Source organism: Cupressus sempervirens, chromosome 4 (assembly GCF_028749045.1).
Source record: "Cupressus sempervirens isolate cs-2001-9-10 chromosome 4, ASM2874904v1, whole genome shotgun sequence".
NCBI classification, from domain to species: domain Eukaryota; kingdom Viridiplantae; phylum Streptophyta; class Pinopsida; order Cupressales; family Cupressaceae; genus Cupressus; species Cupressus sempervirens.
Window position 1 is genome coordinate 291808477 of NC_143121.1, and position 23626 is coordinate 291832102.

The 23626-nt window shown below is 34.1% G+C and overlaps 1 non-coding gene across 1 annotated transcript; it reads left to right on the top strand.

Annotated features, from left to right (window-relative positions):
• Nucleotides 1–21854: 21854 nt before the first annotated feature.
• On the top strand, nucleotides 21855–21975 carry LOC149561155 (U6atac minor spliceosomal RNA). Its single transcript, XR_016364302.1, has one exon. It is a non-coding gene; the product is annotated as a U6atac minor spliceosomal RNA (small nuclear RNA).
• Nucleotides 21976–23626: the final 1651 nt, after the last annotated feature.

A 23626-nucleotide genomic window follows, 5' to 3' on the forward strand; every position in this document is an offset into this window, starting at 1 on the left:
TTTTTTGTTTCCTTACTTCTTGTAGGGAACCATTCTTTTCTATGAGTTCTTTGAATTCTTCAGTAGATTCATCTAAATTGCTTGAATGAAGGTCTTTAATTCTTTCTTCAATATAGAGATGATCATTCATTTGAATTTAAAGTTCATTTCTTCTTTTTCGGGATTGAGAGAGTCGATCCTTTTCTTTTTTGAGTTGGGCAATGGCCATTTCCAAATCTAGCTTCTCATTGTCAATAGCTCTATCAAGTCTAAATATCTCCATGCCCTTGATCTTTGCTCAAGCTATTAAAATTTTCTCTCATGAGAACCATAGAGTTCTGATACCAATTGCTAGAAATATTCAAGACTATGCTAAGTTATTGAGAGGGGAGGGGTGAATTAGTAACTTCTAGAACTTCAACAATTTCAACTCTTAATCTAACAATCCAATTAGAATTTAATCCATCACATATAATTTGATCTGCATACATAAGAAATTAAAAACATGACAGCATTCATAACACTATGACACATAGATTTTGTGGCCAAAAAACTTCCAAATAGAAGTAAAACTGGGGTGGGGACCATACCCAAAAACTTTAGTACTGTAGTATAAAGTTAGCCTTTTAAAGCTTACATTGATAACTTCTGATGATCTACCCTATTAGGAGCAATAAGGATTGCTAGGTCCACCTTGTGAAAGGATTTACAAACATACAGTTAAGAATGCACTTGGTAAGGAGATTTACAGAAGATCGTTAGGTCTATCTTGTTAAAGGATTTTAGTGATCCACCTGTTAGGATGAAAGAGTAGATGATCTATGATCTGCAACCTAGTTCGCTGAATGAGATTCCTTTAAGTACAAACCACCTTGTTGTGATATATATGACTTTACTACTCCTTATACTACTATACCCTTTGTAATTCACTCTTTCTTCTCTTCTCTAATTGTATTTTCTTACATTGCATTCACATTCACATCTTCATCATCATTGGATATGATACAATACATTACATATATATACGAATAGAATTATACAAATTACAAAGTTGGTCACAATACAAGTTAACACAAATATTACAAAGTCAACCCATATGAAGACACTCAAGTTCTGAAGACTGATTTGGTGAGGTTTTGATACTTGGCATCCACTGTCAATGGTTGACATTGTCATGCACTTGGTAGATGTAGAAGCTTAGTCTATACCAATCACTTCCAAGTAGTCTTGAACTCATTCTGTACTAGTGACTTAGTAGATATTGTGAAACTCATAATATAAACAAAATCACTTGTTTACCATGGCAAGACTTGATAAACACTATCACCTCGACCATAGTATAAACTGAGTCACTTGGTTAATACTGAGAATCTTGGTCAACACTAGACTCACATTACATACACTACAAACTCAGTGAACATTGCATAGCTCGGCTTGCACTGGTAAACTTGGCATACACTGAGATGTATGATTTACACTACTCATCCTTACTATAACTATGACTACTTGGTAACCACTAGGATTTTTCCAAAAGACTCGGTAGCAAATGTAGAACTCAGTAATAACTGAGATGCTTGGTAGCTATATAAAATTTGAATAAGTGTGTGTCACTAATAACAAACTTGATTTATATGTCAAGACCAACATCATCATGCATTTAGTAGATGTAGAAGCTCAGTCCATACTGATCACTTCCAATTAGTCTGAACTCAGTTTGCATTGGTGACTTGATGAATATTGTGAAACTTGACATATAAACTAAATCACTTGATTCACACTACATAGCTCAGTTAATGCTATCACAATGAGCTCTATATAAACTTAATTACTTGGTTAACACTAAGTGTTTTAGTGATATTGGATTCACATCACTATAACTATGAACTTAGTAAGCACTGCACAACTTGGTTTGCATTGAGGAACTTAGTAAACCTTATGAAGCTTGGTTTACACTACTGATCACTATTATAGTAGAAACTACTTGGTGCAAACTGAATACTATTCCTTAAACTTGGTAGTAATTGTGGAACTCAGTAAAGCCTAAAATGCTTGGTTAACCCTGTTAACTCTACAATAAGCTTGGTAGTACTATCTATCTAAATAATTCTGTGTCACTAATAACAAACATGACTATAATGTCAACAATTTCCCCTTTTGGCATCTGTGACAAAAACACTTATTAGTCAAAACTGAATACACAAAAAGTTCAAAACACTTTTTATTCTTCACCTTGTTTCTTCAACTCAGTAGCATACTCTATTTTTGAGATTTTTCACAATTTCTTTTATAAGAGATGTTTCTTTGAATTTCTATATATATAATATGATAATGCTCCCCCATACATATATATACAATATACTTTACATCTTTTCACATCTCATTTTCACATATGATATATACATTTTCTCCCCCTTTATGTAGACATCTTATATTATATCTTCTCCCTTTTATAATATACATATTCTCCTCCTTTTTTGACATTAATGCCAAAGATGTATGCTATCTACTATATAGTAATGCCAAAATGTGACAAGAAATTTGAATATACCTTTAGAATCAGTGCCATTGTCTTGTCCCAATTTTCTTGCAACACCATGCATGTGTGCAACGCAACTTGAACTTCTACCAAAAGTTCTATCATGTGATCTACAATTGAGAACCTGTTATCATGGATGAGGGTTTTAGCATGTGCAATATGTTTGGGAGAATCATGCCCTGCATACCAATGGAACTCTTATTTTGGCTTCTTCTCTTAACAATTCTTCCTAAATATTAGTTAAGAATCTAATCATTATGTAGTGAGAAGAGTTGTAACTTGGGTCAAGTTGCAATTGTTGTGCACTTTCCTTAAGATCTTCATTAATCTTTGAAAGTTTTTCTTTAATTTCTTTGGTGAAATTTGAAGTATCACAGAGTTTACTGAATAATGAAGTCACGTTGTTGCACGAGGTCTTAGAATAGTAGATAGATCTACTTGATGAATTGTAATCTTTTGTATAATTAGCTCCAAAACTTTATTCTCAAATATTTTCTTTGCTCTCTGCAATAGTTTCTCCAGTCCATTCAAATCTTCATTGAATTTCTGGACTACCTCTACTAACTGAACCAAAATTGGTTGAGAAGTGTCAACCTTTGTGCTGAGTGCCTCTACTAGAATATTCTTTGCATCTTCAATCACTTGAAATTATTTATTTACTTCTTCTTTAAGCCTCTATTCACTAGTACATTTGAGGCCTTTTTTTGACCAGAATTGGTCAAATTTTTGACCCAATTTTTGACCAAAGTTCAACCAAATTCGACCAACCCATTGGTCAAAGTTTTTCTTGTTAAAATTTTGACCAACCTACTAGTTAGTCAAAATTTTGACCAATATGTTGGTTGAAAACTATCAAACATGTTGGCCCAAGTTCTACTAAGCATTGGTCAAAATTTTGACCAATGCTTGGTAGTTCTCGACCAAGCATTGGTCAAAATTTTGACCAACACTTGGTAGTTCTCGACCAAACATTGGTTGAAATTTCAACCAAAAATTGGTCAAAATTTTGATCAACACTTGGTCAAAAACTCCAAGTATTGGTCAAAGTTGAGAACATCCAAGCATTGGTCGAAATTTTGACCAATGCTTGGTCAAATTTTTTTTTAGGCTCACACTTGTTGAGGTCCATTTTAGCAATGGCCCTTCTTGTGAAATTGTTGTCTAAAACCTTTCTAATGAGATAATGTGTTATGAGCTCTTCATCAGTGGGATGGAATGTGAATCTAGGAGGTAGTTGTGCATCACCCATATCATGACTGTAACTAAAGTTAAGAGCCTCTATTATTGAATGCTCTTCCCTATCACCCATATTCATTTCCTTTGCTATGGGAAATAAGGAAGATAATTCAATAATAGAGGCTCTTAGCTTTAGTTACAGTCATGATATGGGTGATGCACAACTGCCTCCTAGATTCACATTCCATCCCACTGATGAAGAGCTCATAACACATTATATCATTAGAAAGGTTTTAGACAAAAATTTCATAGGAAGGGCCATTGCTGAAGTGGACCTCCACAAGTGTGAGCCTCAGGGAGGGTTCAATTCCCTACTTTATTATTCACTATGTGTATAATCCTAGACACCCATTTGATCTTGAATGATGATGTACTGAATGCTGAGTGTCTGTGCTGAGTGCTCCAAAACCATCCATTTTGTTGGTGTTTGAAACTACTGAGCAAAAAAATGCTCAATATCACAGTGAAATTACTCACACAATCTAAGGATTAGCCAATTCCTAGTAGCAATTACATGAATAATTCACTTTGACCCAACTTCAACAAAACCAAAAATGGTTTTCTACTCTTTAGGCTCTGCTAAACCAAGGTGGGTATACCTAGGGATGATTCTAATGCAAGTTGTGGTATGAAATTATCTTAGTTTCATGCTGATTCTCATCTTTTACCCTCAGGCACATACATAGTTTATCAATTTTATCTAAAAGCTTCTCAAATCTATATGCATCCCCTATAAGAAGATCTAGTTATAAATCTCCTATTAGTTTACAAGTATTCCTAGAATTAGTGGCTATCTAAGACTCAAAGAACTATATGCAAATGAGTGGTAACCAGCATTTGTAACTTTAAACAAAATGGAATGAAATAATTTTGATTTTTTAAAAATGATTTGATATGTAGCAGTAGAATTCACCCTTGCCCATTTTTGACTCATGTGACCAGTGCCTTATCCATTGGGCAAAAAATTGACTATTGGAAGGAGATCTAATTCAAATAACTTGCAAATGAATCAATCAATTGTAATCACCCATTTCCCTTCTTATGAAATATCCTTTTATAACCTCACAAACCCTTCTGATTCATTGAAGCATTTCCATAATTCCTTGAATTATAAGCAACAATAAAACTAGCATACAACCCATCCATATTGCATTAAGCCAATTAAACCTTATTTAAGTGACTTCAAAGTAAACAAACTCATAAAATGGAGACAAAAATTGGTGACACAAATATAGTGTTAATACCCTTTTGAATGACTAATACAATAACCAATAGAATTCAAAGAAAAGCCCAGAACATCTTGTTGATTCTGTCATTTCAATATCACCAGAGAGTACAAGTGGAAGCAAACTCAAAACAACTACATACTATTGGACTGACTATTTGTAATTTTCTTGAGAAACACAAAAATTATACAAGTTTTCAGACCATCACATTGCCTCAAAAACTCATTTATATAGACATGATTTGCAACAAGAAACAAAACATCATAACAAGAGACAAAAATGAGCACAACAAAATGTCAAGTGCATCAAAAACTCTTTGGATAGGCCCGTTTCTATTACTGTTAGAAATCATCAACTTCTGATTTGTCCCCTACTATTTTGGATCTTCAGAATATGTGGCTACCAAACTAGCCAATGAAGGGTTATCCCATGGTGCCTCCAAATCAATTTTTTCTTGTGGATTTTCATTGCTTTCACCTTGAATAGGCAATACTACTTTTTCACCTTCTTCTTCTGTCAGATCTGGTGCTGATGTGTCAATGATCTACAACTCACCTTTTAGTTCTTCATCATCATCTGTACCACCTTCTTTTAACTACTCATCATGAGAAATATCTGCCATCCAAGTGTTAAATTGTGCATCATTAGGCTAGTTGAATCGCATGATGTCATCTTGCTTCTTTAATATGAATTCTAGGACTCGAGAATAAACTCTCCATTTTTCCTTTTTAGTTTCCTACTCCTACAATGAGAATTAATTCCTTATAATGTCCTTTGGATAATATGAATCATGTTTTACCTATCTTAGCTTAATTCTATGCCTCCAAGTTTGATTAAAAAATCCCTCAGAATCATAAAAATGGGGATGGGAGATAGCCATCATATACTGATCCAAAATCTTATGTAAAAAGAGCCAAACCCCTTTGGTAATCACAAACTAATGGGCCACTATACAGGTAGGGAAAATTGACCCTAGTGGCCTTTTCAATAGAAACATTTCTTCTACTCCTCCTAATTGCCACAAAACTTCAGCCATTCCTACCTTGAAAGGTACTTGGTAAGGAAAGACACGAGGACTCCCTTTAAAACCATAGATTCTAAAAATTGTAGAAACAGGGTAAGGAATGATATCTTAACAATTATGTGAAGCTTTCAAGTTATGGGTTTTGTCCATAGGTTTGAGGAGGTCCATTAATACCTTAGGGGTTCTGGGATTGTCTCTTAATATGAGGCATCTCAATTTAGAAGCAAAATACCTATCAAATATGACAAAACTAGCATTATTTGCATCCCAGGTCATATCTGTACTCCACAACTAGACTAGCAGTGCTTCCCCATTCTCTTCTCTATTCAATTCCATCTCATTACCAAATTATGTCACCCCTTGAACAAGAACATATGCATCAATAGAGAATAGTGGCCAAAAGTTTTCTCCACTTTTCCCTTTGAAATTCCAACTAAACCAGTATGAATTTTCTTAGCCAAAAAGGAGGCAAAATCAAAGATAACATCTACACTAAAAGAAGCGATCCAAAACAACATATACATAAGGCCAATGGGCATGAAATCCTACTCATCCTCACCAAAAACACGACACGGGGTTTTGTATATTTCTACAGCTCGTGAAGTGAAAAGATTTTTCTTAAAAGATTCCCTATAGGCTGCGATAACTACCAATACATTTCCTATTCTACCAATGTGTGCCCTCAGCGCACCTCCCCTAATCACATCCTTCTTTTCTTTGTATTCATTTTCTAGTTCTGGCAGATTTATTGGCACATGGTAATCTGACAATCGTTCTAGGTGAAAAACCTCTCTAATTTCTTTAGGACTAATCGAGATCTGAGGCACACCATCATTTCTTCTTACCACCCTAACAGATTGGTCATAATTCTTGGTAATGGCTTCAAGAAAATCATAATCCATGAAAACACTTGGGACTACTAGCTTTCCCAAATCAAAATTCAAGACGTTAGCATGTGGGGCAAACAAATTCCTCTCTGAAAACCACTTTTTAAACAAGACAAGACTAGTTTGCATAGTTGTTTCATCCCTAATCTAGTTCCCGTTTTCATATAGGCCATCAACAATTTTAAACCTAGGGTTTAAGTAAATTAACCTTTTGACTCTTCCAAGCTCGATGGTGGATTCTAGGAGTAATTCTCGAAAATCATCATGGACATTTCTATCCATATAATTAATTTTCCCAAAATATGCTTTCTTAGGAAGCATCTTGATCGTAATAATAGGAACTAGAATGCTACAGAGGTTGTATGTGAATAGTTACTTGACTTTCTAGAATTGTTCTTCTCTGAACCTCTGCAATTGCTCTCGAACAAATGAGGAATCGCTTCACATCTTTACCGGGCTTAACACAATACAATCAACATGCTCTTATGCTCAAAATGTGTGAAATCTTTGTTTGAGTGAGATTGGAAGTGATGAAATCTCCTGTATTATACTCTATTTTTCTCACACATGAAGCTTTCATTCATCATAAATGCACAAAATAGAGAAACAGAGTGGCACCATACTTCCTTTTAAATTTGCACCATCAATCTTCAAAAACTCCTACGATCACGGAATGAAAATTGGGCTGACTGACATTTCCTCTTAACACACTGGTAGTCAACTAAATGAAATAACTCCATTTGTACCTTTCCTCTAATGCTGGTATTTCAAATTAGGCCCACAAATGACTGAGGACACGTGTCATCAACTTGCTACTTCGCTATACATAACTTTTGCACATCTTTCCATAGTGAGTTAGCGAGTATCATCAATTTATGTTTGATCGAATGATTTAGAATCATTTACATGTTCTATGCATGGGGAGTGGGTCCAAGATACTACTGTCACTGAGGTAGCTTAACATGCCAGCACACATATCTATTATTTAATTTCTAATGACATCATTTTTCCTTGACTCTTCCATGTTTATCATTTTTAGGCATGTTGCTACCTCGCTACTAGTGGAAAACCCAAACTTCTTGGTAGCGACATAGCAAGCTCTAGCAGAGTCAAAACTTCTAGCCTATAAATGCTAAGTAGGATGCCACTGTGTCATTTAATTTGCACAATTCATTTCTGATGAATCACTTGTTCGGGGCCCATCTCCTTTAAAATTTCCAGTACATCACAACCCTTTGACTAGTCACTACCTCGCTACTAGTGAAAATACCAACTTCTCGACTCACGAGATAGTGACTTCCGACGGAGTCAAAAATCTGGTGATGGAGAATAGAAACACATTGATTGAAAATTCATCAATTAATATTGGTGTCAGAGATGGTGGTCATGCATATTTATGAACTTGCATGGGAATTTCCATGCTGACATTAGTCTTAAAAAAAATTGTTGCTTCCTTTAAAATTTGGGCACTCGCTATGTTGCTACCAACAGATTGCATAGATTTTCCAATAGCAACTTAGCGAGTCATTGGAGAAACTTCAATTCTGGTGACACCATTTGCAAATTCCTCCTTGTGCATCCTTTTTGACACTGATAATCCTGGGAGATAGCCCATGACTATAATGCCTTCATATAAATACATTTTTATCAGCATCGAACTTCACTTTTAACACTAGGACATAGTTCTTTGATGGTCGCTACATTGCTATAGTAAACAACCTTACAACTTTTTATAGCGAGTATGGGACATCCATTGATTCTAACAATATCCAATAGTTGGATAATATTTTTCAAAAGGACTCAACAATGACCTCGACATAGGTAGGAAAGAATATTCAACTATTCTTAAGACTTTGGCACCAAAATAAGATTTAAAAGGCAAGACCTATGGTTTTACACGGATTTTAAAAGATATCAAAATATAAGACCAAAACCTAAAATCCTAGGACCTAAGAAAAGAACTCACATCTAATTTTTTCACCATTATTCTAAGAAAAATTAATATGTAAAAAATCAGACCAACACATTTCATGCCTTCATCTATACACAATGTCTTTCTAGTTTCTTTCTACTCACACGCCCATTTCATTTCATATGATCATCTGAAAATTGTGTCACTCTAAGATCTCAACTATTTCCTCTTGATTGATCATCTCATAACTATTGAATGAGAGCTTTGGGATAAGCTATAGGCATCCATCAAAGCATAAAGGATTTTGTTAGACGGTGTAGATGAAGTAGTAGCATTTTCCTTGGGAGACATGCTTACAAAATGGAAGCATAGATAAGCCATGTGAACTATTTGATAGGATGCTTGAATGTAATGTGGTCATCAAAAGCCATGGTTCCTGGATATGCACAATATATTGAGAGAATATATTTGTTTAAGTTGCAACTACCCTAGTAGACATGCATGCAAAATGTGGAATCCTAGATGAATAGTTCAATTGAATCCTCCTCCTGTAGGAAAGCTACAACAAATACATAGTTCAATTGAATGGTCTATAGATACCATTAGGATAAATCACAACTATGGATAAATCATCATATTAGAGAATCACAATTATGGATAAATAATCATTTAGAACTATTTTCACTAGTAGCTAAGATATTATTTTGCATCATACATGGAATAAGTTGAAGAGCAGTCAATACACATAAAAATCACAAGAAGAAGTGATTTGGTTAATGAACCGATTACTAAATTAATATGGAGTGATACAAAATAGAAAATGAGGAATCTATAATGGGTATTCATGTTCCCAAGTGCTGATAAGTATGATAGCTACTATGAAGACCAAAAACCAAGTGATAATTGATCAATGATCATATGTATGTCCAATGATGGTCCATGATTACTATGTAATAGGATGATACACAAATCAGGAGAAGCTGTATCAATAAACATAAATAATCACTTGAGGATATCAATCAACATATGATTGAGCAATAATAAGCATACAACACTCATAACCGATACCGATATGGAGGAACACCAATATGTTATGATAATGATTAAGTGAAAAAATGACAAACTTTGAGATTTATTGAACCAATGAACCATATTATTATACTAGCTCATGCACATTGACTAGTAATATTTTTACTATTGGCATCCAATAAGGAGGATATTATAATCAATAACTAAAGGCTGATTAATTATTGAATGAAAGGATGCAAATCTAACAAGGAAAAGGTATGTCTAGAAATGATCATGAAGGGATACAATCTTCATTATTAAAAAAAATTATACTAACTGATCTTATTGTTAGAAGACTTGTAACAGAAAGGTGCAATTAGCAAAGGAAATGAAGGGACATGAGACATGTCACATACAATGTCACTCCTCACTCAAGGATGCAGATATAAGAAAGCTTTTCCATTGATCATTCATAAATACAATACAAATTATTCAAAACACAAAACAATTTAACACAAATGTCTTATATTCATTTAAAGAGGTTCTTCAAAATCTATTTCTTAATTCAATAATTTTACCTTTATTATTCCTAGCTAAAATAAATGAATATTTCTAAGTTTTGAATTCACATGAATAGTGCACAACTTTTATTCAACAGAGGTATGAAGAATGCTCATGGTAAATAGTCATTGTTAGTACGTTCCAAAATACTGTTAGCTAGCTTGTTCTCGTATGTTTTGATTGTCTCCAAGTAACAAGCACACTCTTCCACACTACAATCTCCAAACAACAATCCTAATTAAAGACAAAAAAAAATCTCCCATTTAAAAGAAAATAAAATAGTTTTTCATGTATGTTTGACCCTATGTTCTAAGTGTTCCTTGGTGGGATAGTACAAAGGATATATGGTGTCTTCCTAGGCAAGTCTGGAAGAGGTTGGAACATAGTAAATTAGAAGCAAATTCTAGTAACAAATGTGTAATGTATAATAATATTAAAACTTGGAAGGATTGCTACCGAAGAGGCAAAACTGATGCTAAAGATAACAATCTAATTTTGGAAGGTGAAGTAAAAGTGATTGCAATAGATGATCTAGTACTCAATTATGAAGTATTTGTCAAGACTTCAAAAATTGTGGCAAAACATTCATGTGAGCCAGTATTTTAAGAAAGAAGCCCCATTTTATACATTTGTGAAGTTGTATTGTAAAAGTGTTACTCAACATTTTGACTTTTACTAGCTTTGAGGATGAGTTTCTTTAAGGAAAAGGGCATGTTGTGTTCCTAGACACAAAATAACATTATACTTGTGTTGGTATGATTTTTTGCATGAAAAAATTTCCTTTGTTCAGGTATAAAAAGTAGGTTGGAATCCATTAGTGGTGACTAGGGTTTTTGATTTAATCATTCATTTGTTAGTCTTTGAAATTTTTTGTTAAAACCCTATGTCTCAATCCTTTTAAAATTTTTGGATGTGAAATCTTTTGAAAAGGGAACTTGAGAAAATATTCTATTTTCCTTTTATTCTGTGCCCCCCGAGTAGCCTTTTCTCTCATGTTCCTCACCGTCCGATTTGGAAAGATCCACAGTTATCGCTATCTCACTATAAAAAGATGTGCACTTTTTATGCATAGTGCAGTAGCGAGCATTGAAAATTCTAAAAGAACGAGATCTTAAAATAAAGGGATGGTGGTCAAGGATTTATGTTGTGGCAAAAAATTTAGTCACATGCACCGTGTTAGTACCGTCAGGAAGGAAAAGGAACCTAGTAAAGATAGCCAGAAAATAGCATTGGAACAAAAGTTTTCTGATGCCTCGCTACCTTGCTATAAAAAAAAAAAGCATTCCACCATTAGTGAAGTAGCAAGTAGTCGTGAAATCAAAGAGCATGGTGACCTTCAAGTTTCTTGATAACCATACTTTGTCCAAGTGGCATGATGGGTAATAACTATTATTTTCAGTAGGAGTTAATAAAGGCAATGGTGGTTTGATTGGTTTTTATTCTTTTGGCATCAAGTTTTGTTGAAATCACCAGAGCTCGCTACCTCGCTATCAAAATTTTTTGGCATCTCATCATTAGTGACATAGCAAGATGCTATAAAATGAACACATGGTGGGACCTCAAGTAATGTGGAAAGGTGACTAAGATTTAAGAAAGGTTTTCCTATGTCAACAGTGCCCCGGACCCATGCCCCATTCATAAAGCATATAAGGGATTCTAATCATCAAATCAAACTAGAATCAATAGTCCTCACTATCTTGCTATGGAAATTTGCAAGTTGTTTACTCTATGCAACATAGCAAGTATGGGACCCACCACTCTTTAGGGTACTTTATGCAGTTTCTCTACCTTTGATTTGGTCTTAGATCAATGACTGTCGTTATCTCACCATGAAGAATATCTCAAAGGATATGTATGGAAAGGTAGAAAATAAGGTCCCAAAACTATTCTTCAAAGCAATGCAGTAATATATCATCCACAAGATCAAGATCAAATCAATGGTTGTCACTACTTCACTATGGCAAGGTGTTCATTCTTTATGTATAGCGAAGTAGTGACCTATCGAGACATGTCCTCAATCGCTAGTGGGTCTAGACAAAAATTCCATCAACGACAGAGCTATGTACATGTCATTTTTCATTGGATTGACTGGCCAACTTGTCAAGTGGAATGCCAAGTTGTCTTTTTTTGTATCCCTTGATTGTAGGATTTTCAAAGATTGATGACACAAATTTAAATGTACAAGATGGTGCCACTCTATGTATTAATTAGACATGAAAGCTTCACATGTGAGGAAAAATAGAGTATAATGCAGAAGATTTTCTCATTTCCACCTTATGCAAACAAAGATTTCAAGCCTTTCTGAGTAGAAGTAATTACTAAGAAGACTATGCTAAAATTGGCATGATTGTGAAACAACTAGTTCACATACAAATTACAAAAATATAGAGAGAACGAGAGCTAAATTCAAGTAAGTAGTTTCACTATCATCTCTATAAGTTTTTTTAGTACTGCAAAGCATAATCCAAGATGCCTCTGAAGAAGGGATTTTCAGGTCAGGAAAATTATTTGGATAGAAATGTAAATGATGATCTACTTGAGTTACTTCCTAAGTCTACTGTTGAAATAGTAAAAGAAGTTGACCTCATTAAACCCTAGGTTGAGGATAGTAGATGGATTTTTTGATAAGGGTAATTGGGTCGGGGATGCTCATACCTCACAAACTAGTTTAAATTTTTTTAAGAAATGGTTTACAAAGAGAAAACTATTTGCTCCACATGCCAATATACAGAATTTTGACCTAGGAAAGCTAGTGGTCCCTAATGTTTTTATGGATTATGATCTCCTTGAGGTCGTGGCAAAGAATTATGATCAAGCCACAAGGGTAGTGAGAAGAGTAGATGGTGAGATTCTAATCACCATCAGTCCAGAAGAGATTAGGGATGTTTTTCATTTGGGACCTCTCACTAGGTATCATGTGCCCATTAATTTGACAGATTTAGAGAAAGAATATATGTTTAAGAAGGATATAGTTAGACAAGGTGCACTGAAGGCCCACATTGGTAGAATTGGAACCCTACCAGCAATAAAATCATCCTCTAAAGAACCTTTCAAGAAAACATGCTTCAATGCTAGGGTAGTAGAGATATACAGAACCCTATGTAGAGTTTTTGGAGAGGGTGAAGAAGATTTTATCCCTGTGAGTTTCATGTATATGATTACTCAAATCTCTTCTTTTGGCATGGAAATAATTTTTGATTTTGCTTCTTACTTGGCTAATGAGATTCATAGTGGATTGGTTGGGATTGCTAAGGGAAAGATGGAAAAGGCTTGGGGCCATTACTCTCTGTTGATGCACATGTTTCTATTTAAGGGGGTTACGTAATTTGGTAAAGAATGGTTTTAAATAGAGAAAAAGAAGGAGAAGCATTACCAGTTTAGTTATGGAGTGCAGATATGATTGGGGAAGTAGAAAATGCTAGTTTTGTTAGATTTGACAGGTATTTTACCTCCAAATTGAGGTGCCTTGTATTGAGTGACAATCCTAAGATCCTAAGGCACTAATGCACCTTGTTAGGCCTATGGATAAACCCCATAAGTTGAAGGTTTCACATAATTGGGGAGATGTCATCCCATACTTAGTTTCAATTGTTATCAAAATTTATGGATTCAAAGGGACACACCATGTACTACCTTACTTGGTGCCCCTAAAGGTAGGAGTAGCTCAATTCTTGTGGTAGTTGGCAGGAGTAGAAGAAGCTTTTTTGCACAAAAGAGGGATGGGATCAATTTTTCCCACTTGCATAGTAGCCCACTAGTTTGTGATAACCAAGGAAGGATGGGTTTCTCTTTACAAATTTTTGGACCAGTATAAGATGGTTGTATCTCACCCTCATTTTTGTTATGCAGAGGGTTTCTTTAATCTAGCTCCTAGGCATAGGATCAAGCTTCATCCAGTTGAGCATGAGTTTTATTTCTTTGAAGATGTAATAAGGAATGAGTACTCTCTGCAGGAGCAAGACACAAAGAAAGAAAAATTGAGAGTCTATTCAAAAGTTTTGAATTTTATTAATTGTTTTAATGAAGATTACATTCCTCTTAGTAATGCTATAACTACTGGAGATAAAGTTAATAAGCTTATGAATACATTCCCTGAAATAATGGAGGTAATGAATGAGAGAAAGAAATATTTCATTAATTCTTTTCCAGATAAAGCCAAGGAAATAATGAGGAGATTGGGCTTCACTCCTAATATAGGGATAGGTCCATTAATTGTTCAAAAGAAGCCAGGATATACTATCATTCGTAATCAAAGGCGCATGGTGGATAAAGGAAAATAGATAATTGCATCTACTAGTGTTTTTTTAAGGAAAGGCCTCCTGAACCTTCTCCTAAGAGGAGAATGATAATAAGGGAAGAGGAATGTAGAGATGAGGGTTACTCACCTTCCCAAACCCTTATAAGAATTGAGGAGGAGTGGCTCACTAATGAGTAGATTGAACAAATTGGATCACAAGGGGGAGTTTTTGTTACCCAAGTAGAGATTGATGAAGGGAACCCCCAGGAGCCTCCTATGCCAAGTTTTAAGTTGACTGTAGAAGATTTCAGGGGAAGGGAATTGGATCCTATTTTGGAACAAGCCAGTCAACAATTTTTGTCTAATCACAATTTTGTAAAGTCTAGGGCTTTCCATCAGTTTGCTTGGAGGTCAAACATGCACAATTTTGAGGAAAGATGTAAGAATATGAAAATAGAGCATCCAAAAATGGATGAAGCCTCCATTCAAAATTGAATAAAGGAACAAATGATTCAAGAGTTCCAGAATATAACCCTTGAAGAAGGGACATAAATGGTAAATGCTGCAAATATTTTATTATTTCCCAATTGGAACATTGTTGATGCCTTGATTTTAATTTTTGTGTCAAATAATTTGGGATTGCAAGATCCAAATAAAAAAGAAATCTTGGGAATTGCATTTAGTAATGACCAAGCTGCTCTTGTCATGTGGTCATTGAGAAGAGGATCTAAGGCTGCTCCATCATAGCTTGATGATTCAGGACTAATAGGGAGTATCATTGTGAGGAGAGTTGCCAATACCTCACATGTCTAGGCAGCTCACATGAATGTAGATTACTCTCAATTTTCCTTTGCTACTACAGAGAGGGAGGAAAAGGAAATGATTGAGCTGCAAAGCAAGTATGAGGTAGTTGTGGATGCCTACAATAAAGAGGTAAAGAGGAGAATTGAGCTTGAGAAAAAGCTAATCGGGAGGTCCACAAGACCAAGAATAACATACCCTCACCCCCTAGTTGAACCTTTTGAATCCAGTCCCTTCATAAAGATACCAGATACACCCCAAAGTCTATAATATTATACTGTGGAGGACTTTGAAGAAGAAAAGAATAAATTGTGGGCTTTGCATGTGGAATTGAATGTGAAATATGAAGAAAGATTAAGAAAGGCTCTTTCATATTTGGGGGATAAAATTGAATGGCCACTAATTTACGATCAATTGGCTAGGGTGATCAGTATCTTGGATGAAATGAAAGCAAGTGATGAGGCTTTGAAGCCTATTGTAAATAAGTGTGTAAGAAGGAGGAAAGAGGTGACATTTTTGTGTTATTCTGTTATAAAATTTTCTTGTGATCAAATCAAGAAAACTTTTGATATTATTTCTAATCTTACTGACTTTGACAATAAGAGAATTCATTTGCAAAGAGTAATAGTTGGCTACTTAGATAAGTACAAGAGCCAAAAGCTTAGTTTGTTTCCTTGTGCCCTAGATAAGAAAAATAATTTGAAAAAAAAAAGATGAATGGGCTAAGGAGCTTGATAATTTATTTTGTTTAAGAATGAATCAAGTTATCAATGAAATAGGGCATGCATGGTGGGCCACAACAACTGAAGAAATAGTGAAAGCCAAAATATTCTTTGATTCTTTGAAATAGAATTTTGTTACCATTGATAATGAGGCTAAGTATGTGCTTTAGAGGTAGAGTGATATTTTGCAATTCAATTGGCCAGATGACACAATGTTTGACAAGTAAATGGCAGAAATAGCTTGTGGTGAACAGTTTGAGGAAATAGAAACTAACAGTGATGAGGTGCATACTGATGAGATCCAAATCATTGAAACCATCACTACACAAGGACAATAGGGAGAAGAAGACAAGAATGATCAGTCACTTTGAATTGCAGACCTAGGCCCACAAGGCACTGATACAACCAGTGAAGAGGGAAAAGTAGAATTTATTCCCATCATGCAGGATAAAGATGGTGAAAGCCCATAGATGGAGACAAACTTGCAATCATCAGAACAAACTTCATCATTAGTTAGCTTGGCAGTTGCATACAAAGAGGGATCAGAATAGTTACCAAATCAAAAATAATAGAGAATGTAACAGAAGTAGACCCACTAAAAGGAAATTTTGATCTAAGCATCTTCTAAATTATACATATTTTTTTCATTTTGTGATAGGTGTATGTAATTATCTCCTAAAAAGGATACCTGTCAATTTCTCTTAGCCTATACCTTGTTGCATCTCACATTATATAAGTGAGATTCCAAGGCTAGAGAAGGGTCCAATTTTCTAATGCCTAAATTTGGGATCTGTTCTTTGTATTTTTCCATTTTGGTAATGGATATTATAGAGAATGGGTAGAGGAGAGGAATAAATTGGCTTCTAGCCTGCCTAAAGTTCCTTGGATTCTTGATGGGCCAGAGATGTGGAATTTGTTAACCTATAAACTTCCAAAAGTTCCTTGGATTTTTGATGGGCCAGAGATGTGGAATTTGTTAACATATAAACTTCCTAAAGTTCCTTGGATTTTGGTGAGGAGATCAATATGATAGGAAAATAAAGATACATCTTGTTGTAACATAATACACTTACTTTTTAGACTAAAATGAAAAGGGTCCTTAGCTTTTCTGACCCTCTTGAACATAATGAAAAAGGGTCCTTAGTTTGAGCTTCACTTGGTTTCAAGAATACTATAATATTCTCTACTTAACAAGGCCAACCACATGAAGGTGGAAGCTCATCTGGCCTCACCCCCCTCCCCCTAACATCAATCTAAAGTACCCATTACCATCTAATTACATACTTCATTCATTCATTCATCCATTTATGAACTATAACATTCAATCAATACAATCACATAACATTTATTAATACACAATACTAATCAAGACTTCATTAACACAAAAATATTAATTAACATAAAATAAAAATCTATATTAATATGCATCATTCATACATAATCACTTAAAACAAAGTTCTTTCATTATCCAACAAGGTTTATCAAAGAAGATTTTTAAAACATCATTTCTTTTTTTTGTTTTTCTGAGCTCTCTTAAGAAAAGTGCTCATAGGAGCATCCATATTTGCATTATTCTCCTCCTCTTCTAGCATGTGTAATGTCAAATTACAATGGCTCCTTCTCTTTGGAGGAGCCAGAGCCTGCTGCACTAAAGGGGGCTCTATTGCAAGAACAAGTGAATGGGATAAATTGGCATACTCTTTTTCTTTTTCTAACTATTACAAGTCTATAATTAAGTATGAATACAACATAACATGCATTTTTCTTACTTGGCAATGCCACATAATGTACATTAACATTTTGATCTGCCACCGTGTCAACATGTTGAACACTTGGAACATGGTCCACTCTTTCAACATGGTGTTCAACATGCTCTGAAATATTCAAAAAAAGGATACATGTCAAATTGCAATTGAAGCTATTAAATTGTATTCATAATTGTATAATTAATTTCAAATAGCAAATTAATACCTCCACCACTATAATGCACATCATGGCCTTTGTCATGAGCAGGTTTTGTGGTAGGATATGAAGGCTACAGTAAAATGTTATGCACATTGTTATGTAGTCAATTTACATTTAAAACTTATACCAAAAAATAATCTTGTCAACTATTCAATTTACCTATGAGATATCATTTGGTGCACTAGATTCTTGGTCAAGGCTTACAAATTCTTCATGTAGGTGTGTAGCCACAACTTTATAGTCTTCCTTCAAGGAAAATTTTCTATCTTCATCTATGACCTCCACATTGAATTCTATGCCCTGCATTTTTTTCTTGATAATGTCAATTTTCCATGTATGGTTTCATTAAACAAAACTGTTGCAACATTATATTAAAAAAAAATTGAAATTTCATTGCTCTACTTACAAGTCAAGACTAGAGATTCATATAGCCACCAAAGCCAAGTTTGTGTTGGCCAACCTTTTCTACTCTCACTTTTGTAGCCATGGATGTGTCTTGCAATCTATGAACAATTTCAAACATGTTAGATTATATATTTACAAATATTAATAATTAGTGCATGATTATAATGTACTCAATACTATAATGAAATACCTCATTTTGCCCTGTCCTGCTTCATTATCTCTATCTTTACATAGCCTTTTCTCCCTTGCATCTTCTATTATTTCATTCCACTCCATTGGTGGAATCATAGGAGGATGGCCATACTTTGGGTTATCCTTAAGAGCCCTTCTATATTGACCCCTCACAGTCTTTATATGCTTTGGTGCTCTTTTCAGAAGTAGGCTAGTGTGAAAAATGTTTTTCCCAAATTTCTCCTCAAAAGATATAATCAACTAATTTTTTAATTCCATAGCTTGTACATTCCACCTTTTTAAAAACAAATAGATTGTTAGAACAATAACTTTAATATATTACAATAAATGGAAGAAAATAAAAATTATGTAGCAATGATATGAAACTACATTCCTTTTACGTATGGTGGGTACAAATAATCTCAATGTCATATGAAAAAGATATTCAAAGAAAGCATTATTACCTACAAAAACATAAAGGATTTATCAGTCCAAAATGAGTAATGTAAAATTAAACTAAATATACACTTTAATAATAACAATTTTAAAGCACCTGGAAGCTTTCATTCTTTTAACAGAAACATAGTTTTCATATTCAGCAATAATGTCCCTTCATACGAACCAATACTAATCACACAAATTGCTCTAGGAAATGGATCAGCTTTAGTAGTACTACTCTCTATTGGTCTATCAACTGAAACATCATGACAATTAAATGACAATTCTAGTACTGCTCTCTATTGGTCTACCTCCCTACCTATCTCCATGTCTCTATATGTGTGGGTATATATATCTATATGTATGTATGTGTGGTGTGTGTATGCAAGCTTTTGTAGACATCATTTAAGCACTGATATGCTACTTTGTTGTTCATCAACTTGTAGAAATACATTACAAAATATAGAAAAATAAGGTTTTACCAGTTCTAGTGGTCATAGACAAGGATGTTTGCATGGTCCTTGTTGCCAACAATGCACCAGGCAATACTGGACTGCGAACTGAAGGAGGAGCCCGCACATCATCATGAGCTAAAGAATAGAACATTGTTAGCAAAGAAATTTGTAATGGATAAAGATCAAATGGGATACTAGCAAGAAATATTCACAAAAAAAAAAGGTAAGTGTTATAATTTTGATCAAAACAAAAAAAGTGTTACTTACATGAAGGTTGTGCACAACAACCCTCACCATGTTCACCATGTGATGTCACAATTGGCACATATGTTTATAAAAGAACACATAAAATTAGAGATCATGATCCATAAGATACTATAGAATATTAATATCTATTGAACTTCTATTACTGCTTTAGTCGAATTACTGCTTATTTTCAAAAATTGGATTCTACGGTCCAATTCTATTCTCAATGCCTCTTTCTCCTCACTTTTGTCACCCTTGATGATAATCTTAACAAGTTCATCAATGCATCTTTTCCTAATTTTTTGGGTGATGAATATAGGGTCAGTACTAAGGGAAATGTCATGTAGATATGATGCTCATATTTCAAATCGCATTTGATCAACGATCATTCTACCTTTTTCCTATCATTTATGACATCAAATATCAGTATAATTTCATCAAAATAACTCCAAAGCCATAAAGAAAAGAACATAATAATACGAAATTTGTTTCTATATTAATATTAAAATTTACAATAATTAATGTTTACCTCTATTGAAGGTGTTTGAGATGGTGCATCCATATCGCCTTGTGAAAAAAATTAGTAAGTCTTAGAAATCAGTAGCGAAATTAAAGTAATAGACTTACCAAAAAAAATATTAATAATAAAGTATATTGTATATGTAAATCATTTGTCTTAAGTTAAAAATTTAGTGTAACTAATGTTTATATCTAAAAAAATATTTGACATGTTCTACTTAATGTTTATATGTGCACATATGCTTTGGAAAGAAAAATTTGGTCATACAACATCTCATCATAGTTGACATTGATCCTGCCTAGAAATTTCATTGATTATAATGATCTTCATCCATGTCGTCATCATTATCATCATCATCATCATCATCACCATCATCATACTTCTCACTTTGATCATCATCGTCACCACCACCACCTTCATCACCATCATCATCATCTTGATCACTATCATCATCATGATCATCATTGTCATGGTCATCACCATCTTCATCACCATGATCATGATCATCATTAGCATCATCATCATCATTATCACCATTATCATTAGCATGACCAAAATCATCACCATATTCTTCTTCTTCATCACTGGGTAACTATCATTCTTCATAATCATTTACTTCCTCTTGTGCTTCTTCAATATCTTCTTCTTTGATCACATTATACTTTACTAGCCTTCCTCTTGGGTCATGTCTAACAACAAATGACCAACTTGGTTTGTGTGGAACACCAAAGTAAAAAACTTTCTCGCATTGGATTGGAAGAGCATAGGGCTCATCTCTGACTAGCTCAAATGACCTTGTATTAATAATAGTAAATCCACTATCGCATTCAATAACAGTCCTATTGGGATCATTTCAATTCAGTCATAACTTGAACCATTTGACAGAAAATAGAACTATTTTGAATGAATTAAAGTTACACTCAAGTATATCATCCAAAATGCCATAGTATCAATTTTTAGATTGTTGAGGATGTATATCAGTTCTAGATGAGATATTGGTGACCACAAAGACAACACTTATCCCAGAATCACACGTTTTCTTCATTTCATCTAACTTTTTTGTGCATAATTTATAGCCATGGTAGTACATAACTTTGTGGTGTTTGACCTGCAATTATTCAAACATGTCAAAAATCTTCTCATTGATCTATGAGTCAATATTAAAGTTGTGTCTCATGATTAGTAATCTTATGCGTACCTTTGTATCTCTTAAGCCATATATTAGATCAAGTACCATTAGCATAACATTGGGATCTCTATTATGATGAGCTTTTTTAATCAATGATGCAACACTATCCCATGTTAATGAGGGACCATTTTCTTGAGACTGTTCAATCCATACTGTCATCCAATCAAAGATTGTTTGCAATATACAAGTGTAGTGCATCCCACTCATGACCAACTATAAAGAAGACAATTACAACAGTTAGAAACAAATTATATATATATATATTGATGATGGATAAGAATTATTAAATTACAAAAAAAAAATTAAAAAAATTAATTTTTTTTTTTAAAAAAAAAAGTGTTCTTAGAAAAGGAGAGATGGTTGGCATCTCCCTTGCTAAGGACAGGAACAGTCTTCAATTTGTCCTTCACATATGGTTAAGGCTATCCGTCGCAGGTGGATCTTACCCAAATTTTTTATGTTCTAGAGGAGGAAAGTTTGCAAATTGATGGTCTGCCACTCTCTTATGGTTCACAGCATGATTGATATCATATATCAGTCAACTAAACCCTAAACCGGTCTCCCTTGTGGAGTTAATTACATACCACATAAATGGGGTGTTTCTCCATGGTTTTCCTCATGATAAAATGAAACCATGATGCCCAAGGATGCTGCAATTTGCAAACGCAGTTATGATTCATTCAAAGGGTTTGCAAGGGTTGTAATGGTGTAGTGTGCTATGCATGCAATGATTATCCTCACCCTTGTTTCCCCACCCCCTCTTTTCATTGCCAATAGTGGCATGTTGTGATGGTTAAGTTGTTGCATTGTTATTCTTGTCATCAAGGTTCAAACCTCATGGGGATGAGGTCCCCCGATTGTGGCCTCATTGGTTCATAGCTCCAAGTCAAAGCGTCTACCCCTCTTTTGATTAAATTACAAAAAAAAAATTAATTACCTCTCATTCTCCTCAATCTACCTTTCCCTGCCAAGTACTCCCCTTTGAATTTGTCATTATAGTTGGGATCCCAAATGCGATCTATATGGATATATGCTATAGACTTTGGAAGATATTCACTAATATACATCATGGTCTAGTATATCATATATCCCTCTATCATAGAACCCTCAGGATGTGCTCTTTGTCAAACAAAGCCCTTCATAAATTTCAAGTGCCTCTCAACCATCCACATTGATCTAGCTTGTACAGGTCCACACAATTCAATCTCCTCAACTTAATGTATGAGGTAGTGTTCTTGAGCATTGAAAAATGTTGGAGGTAAACACTTTTGCATTTCACACATAAGCTGTGGAATTTTTCTCTTCTAATATTTTATATCTTTTTTATCAATTTCTTTAGATGATAATCACCTAAAAGAGATTCAACACACAAAAACACATAAAGGAGATTTCAAATAAAATTATATAATAGATTTCAGATAAAAAGCTACAAATCTAAGAAAAAACACTTCTAACCTCATGTATTTTCTAAGATCATATCTAACTTGTTTAATATTGTTGTCAAACTATTATGGAAGGGATAGAGGTAGGATGAACTGCAATCATTAATAAATGATCATTTCAATATATTATTAAATAATGCAATTGGTACTACATTCAATCTTACAAATATACTGTAAATAGAGAACATGACTTACCTTGAGGAAGGTATGCCAATCATGTGTTTTCAACCTTGGCCCAAAATCACTTTTCTTTGATAGAAGAGTGCTTATATTTGTAGCAAATCCTGTTGGAAATTTTTCTTTTTTTATGACTTCTTTTAATGCATCACTTTGTTGCTCCGTTAATAACCAAGAAAGGGCACTTATATTTATGCAGTCTCCATTGCTATTTGATTCAATGAAAAATTTTAGTGCATGATTGGTTTCATGAATGTCAGTAAAATTTTTGGCAATTTTCTCCCTATCACACCTTTCATCCAAAATTTTCCATAGTGTCTCTATTACATTCTTTCCAATATGCATAGCATCAAACAAATGTGCGATTGGGAGATCCTTGTAGTATGGTAACCTACTCAATTGGGTAGGATAACTTTTCATTCCTTTAGGAAGTTGGTCATTAATGCCTTGACAACCTTCATGAGCATCAATTACAACATTAGTAAATAT